Source organism: Lepisosteus oculatus, chromosome 27 (genome assembly GCF_040954835.1).
Source record: "Lepisosteus oculatus isolate fLepOcu1 chromosome 27, fLepOcu1.hap2, whole genome shotgun sequence".
In the NCBI taxonomy this organism is placed as follows: domain Eukaryota; kingdom Metazoa; phylum Chordata; class Actinopteri; order Semionotiformes; family Lepisosteidae; genus Lepisosteus; species Lepisosteus oculatus.
In genome coordinates, this window is record NC_090722.1 from 575,502 (window position 1) to 587,858 (window position 12,357).

A 12,357-nucleotide genomic window follows, 5' to 3' on the forward strand; every position below is an offset into this window, starting at 1 on the left:
GGGGACGCTGTACTGTAAACAGATGCTGTCCTTCGGATGAGATGTAAAACTGAGGTCCTGACTCTCTGTGGTCATTAAAAACCCCAGGGCATTTCTCGAAAAGAGTAGGGGTGTAATCATGGCCTCCTAATAATCCCCATCTATGAATTGGCTTCATTACTCTGCTCTCCTCCCCACTGATAGCTGATGTGTGGTGAGCGTTCCGGCGCACTATGGCTGCCGTTGCATCATCCAGGTGGATGCTGCACAGTGGTGGTGGTGGAGGGGATCTCCATTACCTGTAAAGTGCTTTGAGTGGAGTGTCTGGAAAAGCGCTATATAAGTGTAAGCAATTATTATTATAAATTATTAAAGGTATTAACGGATTTTCTTTAAGTTACAGTTTTTACTTTAGCTCATTCATTTTGGTCTGTGTGAGTGCAGGAAAGTAACTTCACAAAAAGTGAAGGATGAAAACAGGAGTATCCTTAATTAAGTGATTTGGAATAAATCAAGAATGACTTCAGAAAACAAATTACTATTCAGTCTTATGAAATCAAAATTATATGTGCTTTCAGCGCAACATGTACTATATGCAGTGTCATAGAATTGTATAATTGAATTGTTCTGATTTAGATTAATTACTTTCTTGGGTCCAGTAATTTGGTGCCACCCAAGATAGGACACAAATCAAAACAGATGAGACTATTGATGAGATTACTGGTTTTATTTTTATATTTTTTGATTAAACATTTCAACAAATTTAAAAAATAGGTGTTCTTACAAATCATTCTATTAATTAAATTTTATTTTACTTATCCGAAAGCATTTTCGGTTTGCTTTCTACTTATCAGTTTTACTTCCCATTTCTTTTAATCAAAAAAAGTTCTGAGCTAAACTTCAAAGCTGTAAATTGCATTATGGTAATTGTTTTAGGAAAATCCCCTGCTTTGCAAATTCCAGGGAAAATACAGTGACGAGTGATGGGAAAACATGCAATACAGCCTCCCGCTATAAAACACGGAAGTTTCACTTATTCCCTTGCTTACAGTTATCTCTACACCAGACAGCTCCTAAGGTAAGTTTATTACTTCTCATGTACTCTTCTCGTTGGTGAGAGTAAATTCTAGAAACAATGACATGCCTTCAAATAACAGCCAAACAGGTTGAGAGGTATTGTTTGTACAAATGTTAATAACCAGGAACAAGTATAAATTCTAATACTGTTAACGATGCGTGTGTTTGTTAGAATAGAAAAGAAAATGCTATAAAAATTATAAGATACATTTTAAAAGTATTAGGAAGAAAATAAGAAACCATGAAATAATGTAAAAGAGAGCATTTCAGCCAATTAAGTTAATTTAATTTAAATGAAAACCTTTTAATGCAACCTGACAATTATAACTCATCAGCATGTCTAAGCTATATATTGTCTGTAACAAACTCTATATAGTTTTGTTTCTTAAAACCACTCATAGATTTTTCAGAGATTTAAATGAAACTAATAATTCTTAGCAGAGTATAATTTGTTTCTTAAGAAACAAATTTCAGTGTTTTAAATAGAGGTTTAGGAGAAAGACATCCCCAAATTTCATACACTTCACTCACCTTGTAAAAAGTCTTGAATTTCTTTGAACCCCTTCCTCAATGCCATCATCAACCTCACAGCAGGTCTTTGGTTTATTGTACTTACTGGGGTGTTCACTGGTCTTCCATATGGCATGGCTGTTGTTCCCTCAGTTGGAGTGGTTATGTTAACCAACCTAAATCAATTCACTCAACTTAACAACTTAAAATAATTACTGTACCTCTTTATTCTGTATGTTTTTGCATCACCTAAACTATGTAAACGTAATACAGTATATTGTACTTAATTTATTTTTGAGTACGAACTGTAACAATTATCTCATTTGTTAAATTCACTGGTTTTGTTTTTCTTTCTCTCTCGTCATACCAGCTTTACGGGTATCATTTACTAAAGTTTTCATTTACTGGCAACTGGGATTGTGCAATTGCTTTTCTTTTGCCCTGTTCTTGTGGTTTTGGATGTGTTCCAGTCAAATAATTATGCTGTAACATTCTCACTTCTGTGTTTCTCTAGCAAACATGAGAAAAATAGTGAAGAAAATATCGTTATTAGACTGTAAATGCAAGAAATTTCATTTTTATATTTAAGCTTTTTCAGCTTTTTTTCAGCATGATAGGAGTGCTTGAACACAAAATTCAAAACAAATCTCTTTTTTATCATACTTTGCATGTAAGTGCTGGCTCAGTGTGTAGATCACTGGATGCACTGACCTGAATTATTACCTGAATTATTTGTTTTCTTATTAAAACCACAGAGGTTTGAAGTGTCTAGGCATATAACATTTGAGACTGCCTGTTCCGGGCCTGTTGTGTGGATTCAAGAAAAGTAAAGCAATGCAAAGAGAGAAACAATTAAAAAATAACCAGACAAGTAGGTGCATGTAGGTACTAGTAATATGCCATAAGGACATTATAAGTTTTGCTTTGTAGTTAACACTTTCACTCCCTGTGTTTTCATGTTTTCCCTCCTGATACAGTATATGTACAACTTCTATTGTTCATGTAAAAATAATACAAACGAGAAGACATTTCTGTGGGAAATCAGAAGATAACTATATATATTTTTTTTTATAAGAAAAGTTAATATTGAAGTAGGAGATACATAAATTATAACCCAATCTCCTTTTATGTTATTAGCATTAAATATATAATATTTGTAAAATGAAGCACAGACTGATTTTGGGGAGTACAGTAATTCACATTCTGTCATGAGTTTCAGGATTTTCTAGTGTAAATTTAATGATCAGACCGTTAGTCAATTTGCCATTTACTGAGCTTTAGGTTGTTCTTGTCAGTTTTCACTATGTTGAAAAATGGGTCACCAACTGTGCAGTATGTGAAGTCCATGATCCTTTCAGATCTCTCTATATGAAACCAAGGATTTTTTAATTACTATTTTTATAAGTAGACATTACTTTCCCATCTTCTATTTTGAGTGAACTGAATAGAAATAAAACAAAAACTATTTTCCCATATTAATTTCCCTCTTTTTAAAACAAGCTGTTTTCCCTACAATTACAGTCTCTGACTTACAAAGGATAATGAACACAAAGTTCTGAGGGCTTCCTGGAATTGTGCTCTGGGTCAAAACTATTATGTTTCAGTTAAGTACACCTTTTTCATGCAGGAAAAAAGTGAAATTATATTGGGCCCACTCATTTAAAAACAAAGCCCTCATAACTTTCAAATCTATAGTAAATAATATGTTTTTCTAGAAATGTTATTGACTTTATAAAACGTTACAGAATTGTAGAAATGTAGACCAGTATAAAAAAATACCTGGCCAGTTATTATATGTGTTCCAGTGTTACATATTTTATCCAGTCTCTAATTTGAAACTAAAAGTGAATAAGATAGCTTGTGTGAGGGATTAACAACATTTTTCAAACGTTAAAAGTATTAAAAACTTTTAAATTCAACTTATGGACCGTACCGTATACAACTTAATTAAATACTGTACTTGGCAAATATAGGGATATCTTATATGTGTAGAATACAGTTACATATATTTTACATAGCATCGGAGGCTGCTTGCGCTTCTAGATGTTTTTCTGAACTTTGTTAGGGGCTCTCTATTCAAAGGATGTAACATAATAATTGTATTAACATCTCAAATATATAGTTACTGTATAAAGTAACACAGTAATGTATGTACTGTATACTGATTTACAAGCTGTTTAACCATGATTTTACTAGTGCCAATGGTGTAAGAGCGAGGAGCCCCCCGTATATAAAATAAAACATCTCTATTACTAAATGTAAGAACAATATATCATAGAACATCCAAATGCACTATTACAAGTTAATGTTTTAGCTGTTGTTGATTTATAATCCTAGGTATGAAATTCAGTTTCCTAATATTATGATGCTTCTGATATTGCCAATCTTGAAATACAGTACTCTGTCAATAAAAATGTGTGTAACTGACAAGTATTAAATAAAAATGAATTAAAATACGTAATACGATATATGTATAACTTATTATAACTTAAGTATTTACACCCTTTTCAGTGGTAAAAAATAAAGGGAAGACATTATCAAGTATAAACAGGAAATCTGTACTGTCTCTTTACTATAGTATTGATAGAGTCTGATAGCAGAATCTGTCTGTAACTCTATACCCACATGGTGGTAGGGGCTGTGAAGTCCTGCTGAATTCACATGCTAAACTCTAACCTTCACGCTTGCTTGAGGACAGATGCTTCTCCCTCCCTGTACTGAACTCCCATCTTCTGTACTAAACTTCCTGATGGGGAATGTTTATACTAAACTCACAGAAAAGGAGGGAATGTTTTAAGTGCTTTCTGAGTCCTAGAGTTTCTTGAGAAAGCTACCTTAAAGACAGGAGGGGGAGGGTGTAGAGATAAGTATATACAGTATATAAGCTGTGTAGAGCCATATCCCTGCTTGAGCAATACAACAATAAGCCTCAAATGTGTAGTTCCTTGTATACATAAAATAAAGCTTGGCTTGACAAACAGACACTTCAGGCTCAGGAGGTGTATCAGACAAAAGCCATGCAAATTAAAATCCAGCTGTATAGATGATGTAGTTGACGTACATACAGTATGGGTGGCAGTTCTCAAATATTTCCACAGGATTTCCAAATATTCAAGAGGTCTTAACTGGATCACTCAAGGAAATACATTTTCTTATTTTAAAGCCACTCCACTGTAGCTTTGGATCATTGTCCTTTGTTCTGCAGGAACAGTACTCACTAGGAGATGTGTTGTATTGGATCAGCATTTTGCCATTTAGACCATTCATCCATTTTCTAACCACTTCTTCCAATTGACTGTCACTGGGCAGCTGGAGCAATGGGAGTAAGGTGGTTCTTCTTGGACAGGACATTAATCCATTGCAGGGCAGATGCAGTTTCTCAAGATGCCAATATGCTAGTATGTTTTTGTACTCTGGGAGGAAACCCATAAAACATAAAGAACAAAAACTCCATGCAGATAGCACCCTCGATCTAGAATTGAACCCAGGGCCCCAGCTCTGTGAGGCAGCAATGCTAAACATTTCCAGTTTCATTTCACCTGACCACAAAACCCTCAGTCATTTTTTACAGAATCAGTAGGGTGCTTTATTGCAAACCCAATGTGGGATTTGATTTTTTTTTTCAGTTCCATATAGGTTTCATTTATGTGGTGAACTGTATATTGCTGACCCATGGACATTTTCTCCCATCTCAGCCAGTAAACTCTGTAACCTTCTCAAAGTTGGCATTAACCTCATAATTGCTTCCCAAAGCACTCTTCTCTGTGCTCTCCTTTGTGCCCAGGCAGAGTTATCCCAGAGTTGGTTAGATAGTTGAATCTTTGCATGAAATCGACTACCTGACAGAGTGATCATACAGAGACAGGTGTGTTCTGTATTCACGTGAATATGAGAGCACTGCTAATGCTCTCATACAAAGTTCAAATAATTGTTGTGGCTTGTAAAGGTAATTGTACACCTAAATTAATTTATGTTTTTCACAACAAAAGATTTGAACAATTATGCAATCATCGCATTTTCATTTCTCTTTCATATTAATTATCTATTTACTTATTTCTTTGTTTTTTTGTTTTTTAAAAGTATGGAGTAGATTGTGTATATAACAAGTACTACTTGTTACTTCAAAGTAAAGTTGACTGCAAGCTTTAAAAGAAAAAAAAACGATTAAGTCTGTGAAGGGTCTGAAGTCTTTTCTATAAGACAGTGAATATGCTCTCAAATGAAAGAAACCAAGTATCTTCAAGTGTCAAATTAGACACTCTAATAAAGATTAGATTTTTTCCTTCTTTATGCTTAGTTTTAAAACCCAGGCTGGAATAGAACATTACAGGTAAACAATCATATTGCATCACAATATGCTCACAATAATTATATCAATATAATTTTATATAGGTTACACAGAGCCTGTACAAAACACTACAATTTAATAATGCAAAGGAAGAGAGGTTTAAAAAGCAATCACAGTCCCAAATTCTCAGACCAGTTATCACATCTCAGTAACAAAATAAACCCGACGCTGAACATACTGTACCTGAAAATTTATTTTGTGATGTAAATTGGAGGTTTTACAAGTTACTGTGTACATTTTACTTTTATTGTGGTGAGAAATGCTCTCATTAATGCTGATTCTTTCTAACATTGAAATATAAAAATATTATTGTGGTTTCCCTTTAAAACAGAAAGCCCTGAAAATGTGGACTGAATGCCTATAGAGTATTATTGGAAAATGCATTCAGACATGAGCAGAATGTGAATGCACAATAAAGTAGTGTCTCAAAATCAAAAGAAATGACAGATGTGGTTAAAAACAGAAACCATTGAAAGGTGTTCTTTATTAGGGAAATATGTGCATGAGATAAAACATATATACCAAGTCTGGCATGTCTTTCTATTCCAAACTGAACAGGACATTTAAATTTGTGAATTGTTTATTATTGTCTGAGTTGCAAGTAACTGGGGAAATTATACAGAAATTTGTACAGTATAGTATGTGTCATATTCTAATCATGCAGTGCTCATAGAAAAGTCCTTTTTAACTTCAATCCCATGTTAAGATTAATTTGCTTGTGTTCACTTACAGTCTAAAGAAAACAGAGTAAAATGGGGTAAGTGTTAAACTTTTTATTTACCTGTGTGAATCAACACTTCTCAGTAAAGTTCCAACAAAACAAAACAAAGACCTACAGGTATACATACAAACCAGTTTCCACAGAACAGATGCTATTTTCTAATTAATGATATTTAGTTACTTTAAATTTTAGTAGTTGCTCACCACTGGTTATGAAATCTGCTTTTCCCTGATATTCCTGAGGCAATTCAAATCATAATTTGAACTATTAAACTATTTTCAGGATTTCATTATTTGCCAGTATTAGTTTACCAGAGGTTGCAATGTTGCAACTGGCTATCTGCACATCTATCCAAAATCATCATAGATAAGGAATAACCACATCTTATTTAGGATAACCAGAAATATTGAGACTCTTCTCAAAATGTCCAACAAAGTCTCAAAAAGTACCGTTCCTTCAGTTGTTGGTCTGTCTTCCTCCCAGTGAGTGGTGCACACTCAAGGATTCAGTATACTGCTCCCCTCAACAGTGACCATGCACTCTCCCAGACTGACCCAGGAAGCCTTTGTTTTAAACAGTCACCTAAACAGTTGACTTCCCGCAACAGGTCAGATGGCTGAGAGAAGCAGCTCATTCTCCCATTGGAATCTGGTTAATGTGGTCCCTGCAAGGCTTTGCTCTCGCAAAGAATAATAGTTTAATTAAAAGTGCATTTGTAAGACATTCGAATGCTGGATCTAAATTTCTTTGACACATTAAAAATAGACAGTGTAGCTCTGGAAGTGTATGTATGTACTGTATGAATGTCCTGCAATGACTGAAAAAAAACATATAGTACCTGATTAGATTTAAGGAAAGTTATTGTACAGACATTAGTTCAGTAGATTATTTAGTTCTTTACACTTCTTTACCCCTTTTTAAGATATATTTCTTGGTTGCCTTTTAGTGAACTGTAGAATTTCTTCAGGTACGAGCTGCATCAGTGTGCGTAGTCTGCAAAGGAACAAGTAATAGGTTTATTCCATGCTGAAAAGAGAAGAAAGAAAAGACAACGTTTCGGCTGTGAAGCCTTCTTCAGGTGTCACACCTGAGGAAGGCTTCACAGCCGAAATGTTGTCTTCTCTCTCTTCTCTTTTCAGTGTTGAATTTCTTGATAGAAAAATGCTGTTATTCATAAAAAAAATTACATTACCCTTCAGTCTGTTTATCAACGAAAACTGTCAAACTGAGTTATGGGCAGTTTGGCCTGTTTTTTTTTTCTTTTTTCATTTTTATGAAATCCCAGGTAAGTACTTGTAAAAGAATACCAAGTTCACAAGTGAAACATCACAGGGCCAAACTGTGGTTCTCATCACAAGCAGCATTGTATATATCCTATGGCGACAGCTGTTTATTACGGTATGTTGCTTTGTAATACTGCCTTTCAGTAATCAAAATAAAGTTTAATTAAAACGCATATTTCATGCTAATTTTGTGTCTCAAGGGCAATAACTCTTTTAATTATATTTCCAGTGCCCAATGTTGATGGGCCCATACTCTAATGAGCTCCTGCAAATATAAAGTATTTTTATGTATTGTAAATCCAAGCTGAACAAGACAATAAGGTCAGAATTAATCATTTAAGTAGATGCATAACCATGTGGTCCATTAAGTAATGGAGGGCTCATTTGGAATGAAACCTAAATGTTAATTGGTGATTCAGTGTGTGGACAAGACTGAACCAAAAATCTGAATTTGGAAGATGATTTTAATTCAATAAGGCGCAAATTACTTTGAACTATCTGTCTCAGAATTGAGCTTCTCTAGTCCTCAGGAGCCAGAATCTGGCAGGCTGTACAGGTAGTGATTCTGCAGTTCATGATGAATTAAAATGGGTGAAGTGTTGAAAATAATCAACTTTGTTTGTTCTGTTAAGTCATTCTAATCAATGCAAACCAGAGGAGCTTCCTGCCATTAAGCTCGGGAGCTGCTAATCTCAAATCATAAAAGCAGTATGACAAAGTTTCTATTGGTACATTAGACCTCATGGGTCATGCTTTAGACTGGAACTTCTTAAGAAGGGAAGTGGAAGTATCAAAAATAAAACACAGCAACATAAAAAACATCAACTATCATCAACTAACAAACATCAACTATCAGCTAAACATGGAAAAAAACATCTATTTCTTCATAAATGTATATTTAATCATTGTAGTTCAGGTGGGTAGCTGCGTAGGCTGCAAAGGAACAATTAATAGGTTTATTCCATGCTGAAAAAAAGGAAGAAAGAGAACACAACGTTTCGGCCGTGGAGCCTTCTTCAGGTGTGATCATTGGATGTGTTATCGAGAAGCTCAAATGCTTTATCTTTTCAGCGGTACTCAAGTGAAAATAATGAAATACCAACCTCAAAATGGAGTGTGGAAAGAATATGAAAAAATACTTGATAATTTTAAAGATCATGGAAACACTTTCAATGCAGCTGTAGATGGAAGTAATCGTGGAGGTCATTTTCACAGCACACTGGACGAAGCAAAGAGATGTGCAAGATCCAGATCAGTGAGTCTTATGTTCCAGCTTTGTATGTGTCTTGCTTAACTGCTCACAAAAATGAAGATATGTAACTGGTATTCTAGAGCTGACCTTCTACCTTTGTTTGTGGTAACACCTACTAAACACCTCCACAAGCTGGTCTTGTATGGCTGATTGCAGTATGTTGCTAGATGTCCTCTAGCTAACTGTTTGTTCTTTCCTGAAGTCACATTCCTGGAATCTCTTGCAATATCTAAAAGTTCTTGTCTTATCACCTGACCAGATTTTCACATCTTCTAGCTTTCTTTTAATTCCAGCAGACAGTCTTGTTGTTTTGGTCACATCTAGAACATCTTTGGTCTTGAACGTCAACTTCAGCAACTGATTATACAGTAGAAGCAAATTCTGAGGGTTTCACTCCTAAAAGTCAATGAAAATCTGACAACAGACATGACAACACAATCATTTTATCAATGTGTGGGTGTCGGCAAGTATTCTATCATTTAATCCTGCAAGCATTTTTACTGTCACAGAATCAAAGATGTTCCTGATCAGGACCCTCTCTTTACAAGTAACATTGATTTCATTAATTAATTTTTTAAAATCCATAGCTGATATGACTGAGAGTTTTGATCAATAGCACATTTGTTCAATAACACCATTGAAGTGTTTATTCCTGAATTGAAGCACCAATGTGATGGTCTAATATCTTATCTGGCTCTTTACTGGGCCCAGCTCTTCCTTAGCTAACAAATTTTATCACTGGTGAGATTCTTAAACATGTCATATACCATATTTGTATGAACATAAGGCTTCAAAAGTTTGATCCATTCATATGCAGTAAATGATCTTTGGAGAAAAGGAGAAATGACCAAAAACAAATAAAATCTGTTTCCTTTCTAGGGAGCTTTTGCAATCCGATTCTTAGAAGGAAATTGGAAAGATGAATATGGTTGTTGTTATTAGATTAGATGATGAAGGTAAGGTGTATACTGTATATAAGTCATGTAAGTAAGCACTACCCTCTGTAGATCACCTAATAAATATATTATAATAGAATATATTATAACAAATTTCCCTTTGGATTTTATGTTCAATATTATTTTACATGATTATTCATATTTAGTTTTATAAAAAAACAGATAAATGTTTCAGACTAGCAAAATTACTTTTATACTTTAAAAATAAAATAGAATCATTCTAAACAATATTTTTAAAAATACACTTGAAGTGCAAGGGTTTTTACTTTTTTAAATAAAATAATTCCAATAATTTAATTCCAATAATTTTATAATTAAAAACTAAAAATATAGTTTAGCATAAAATGTTTCAGATATAGTGCCTTCTCTAGGTATTCTATCATCTTCTTTTTAATATTTTTTTACGTTGATGTATTAGTAAATACCATTGTTGAAAACAAGAGGTGCCAATAAATCTGTCTTAACACTCTTCCATTTTCTAAAACCGTCCAATTCATGGTCGGGGGAGCTGGAGCCTATTCTGGCAAGGAAGGCAGGATAAACCCTTGGAGAGGATGCCAGTCCATCACAGGGCACACACAAACACATTCACTCACACCAGGACCACTTTTTCCTAGAGGTCAATTAACCCACCAGTATGTCTATGGATTGTGAAAGAAAAACACAGCACCTGAAGATAACCAACATGAACACAGGGATTACATACAAACGTCACACAGATATCACCTCACGTCTAGAATTGAACCCAGAACATCCACACTGGGCCAGCACCCAGCTCTGAAGCTAAGCAGGGTTAAGCCTGGTCAGCACCTGGATATGAGACCTCCTAGGAAGCTTGTTGCTTACTGGATAGGCTCCAGTTTCCTGTGACACTGTATGGTATGAAGTGGTTTGGCAAATTACATGACATGACATCCACACTGCAAGGCAGTGATGCTAACAACTGTGCCACCATACCACCCATTTATCTTAATATAAAACTATCTTCCAATGTAGTTTAACAGAAAAATAGAACAAAGTTAAAAAGGAACATAAACTTTACTGAATTACTGAATAAAATATTAAAGTAATCTGAATAAACACTCTTGAGTTTTATTTTCAATGGTGTGTTATGGATTTGTTTAAAGAATATCATTATTAAAGAATGTGTTTCACAATAGTGAATTTTTTTGTAAATAATGACAGTGTATATAAATCAGTTTCTTTAATGTTCTTTAATTTTTTCTTAACTTGAACTATGTAAAGGAGTCATTAAAGAGAAGCTGAAAATGATTTAAATTAATGAAATGTTGAAGATTGAACTTTTCAGTCCAATGAAAAAAGTATTTTCTATTAACAATAATTTAAAATGTATTTTCTTCTTATTTCACAGGGAGAAAATATGCTTGATGTCAACAGAACCTTTACCACGACTTTGGACCACTCTGTGTGCTTTTTTAATAGACAAAACAAGACAATCAAAAATGATTTAATTTTATGAGGGATCCTACAATTCAGCTTTGATGCAATTGTACAAATGTTAAATACAAAACTTTAACATTTATGTAACAATGATTTCATTAAAAGACCATGCCAGCATGTTTTTTAAATCGTGTGTTTCATTCTGCATCCCGATGTTGTGGAACTATATTTTTTAACACCTTGGAATAAAGACTCAATTATAATGTATTTCTAGCATGATCACACATAAGGAGGTTTGATTAATGCAAACACATTAAATACTAAACAAGACTATACATGTTCAATTTCTCCTGAAGTGGCACTAGGACAAATTAGTGACAAAGGGCTTTCTGAAGAATTTGACAATATGACATATACAGTATTCTAATCTAATATAACTGAATGATAAGAAGAAGAAAATAACTGGTATATTAATAATCATAATCATAATATCTTGCATTTGTATATCCACTTCATCTACCTCCTTAGTTCAAAACCCACCTGGGCGATGTAAAGCAACCTTTCTGGACATGATATATATATTGTAAGGTTGCCAGTGCTGGGTTATAGAGGGGAAATATTGCCCAAAGAAAGAAAACTGGTATTGTGTGAATTTGTAGGGTTTTGGACAGTTATACAGATTTGAATATTGGGTTGTGGACATTTGTGTGGTGTAGTTAGTGAATTGTTTTGAACTAACAAGCAGTTTAGAATCCAGATCTAATCGACAAAGTTTCTTATAGTTAAAGCTGGTGAGACAACTCAAAGAGGAGCTTAGGTTTTTTTGGTGT

At 34.1% G+C, this 12,357-nt stretch overlaps 1 long non-coding RNA gene across 1 annotated transcript; it reads left to right on the forward strand.

Annotated features, from left to right (window-relative positions):
- The first annotated feature begins 974 nt into the window (after positions 1-974).
- Positions 975-11,704, forward strand: LOC107075921 (uncharacterized). The gene is made up of 5 exons (XR_001477388.2): positions 975-1,057; positions 6,647-6,671; positions 8,990-9,173; positions 10,050-10,126; positions 11,499-11,704. It is a non-coding gene; the product is annotated as an uncharacterized lncRNA (long non-coding RNA).
- The last annotated feature ends 653 nt before the right edge of the window (positions 11,705-12,357 follow it).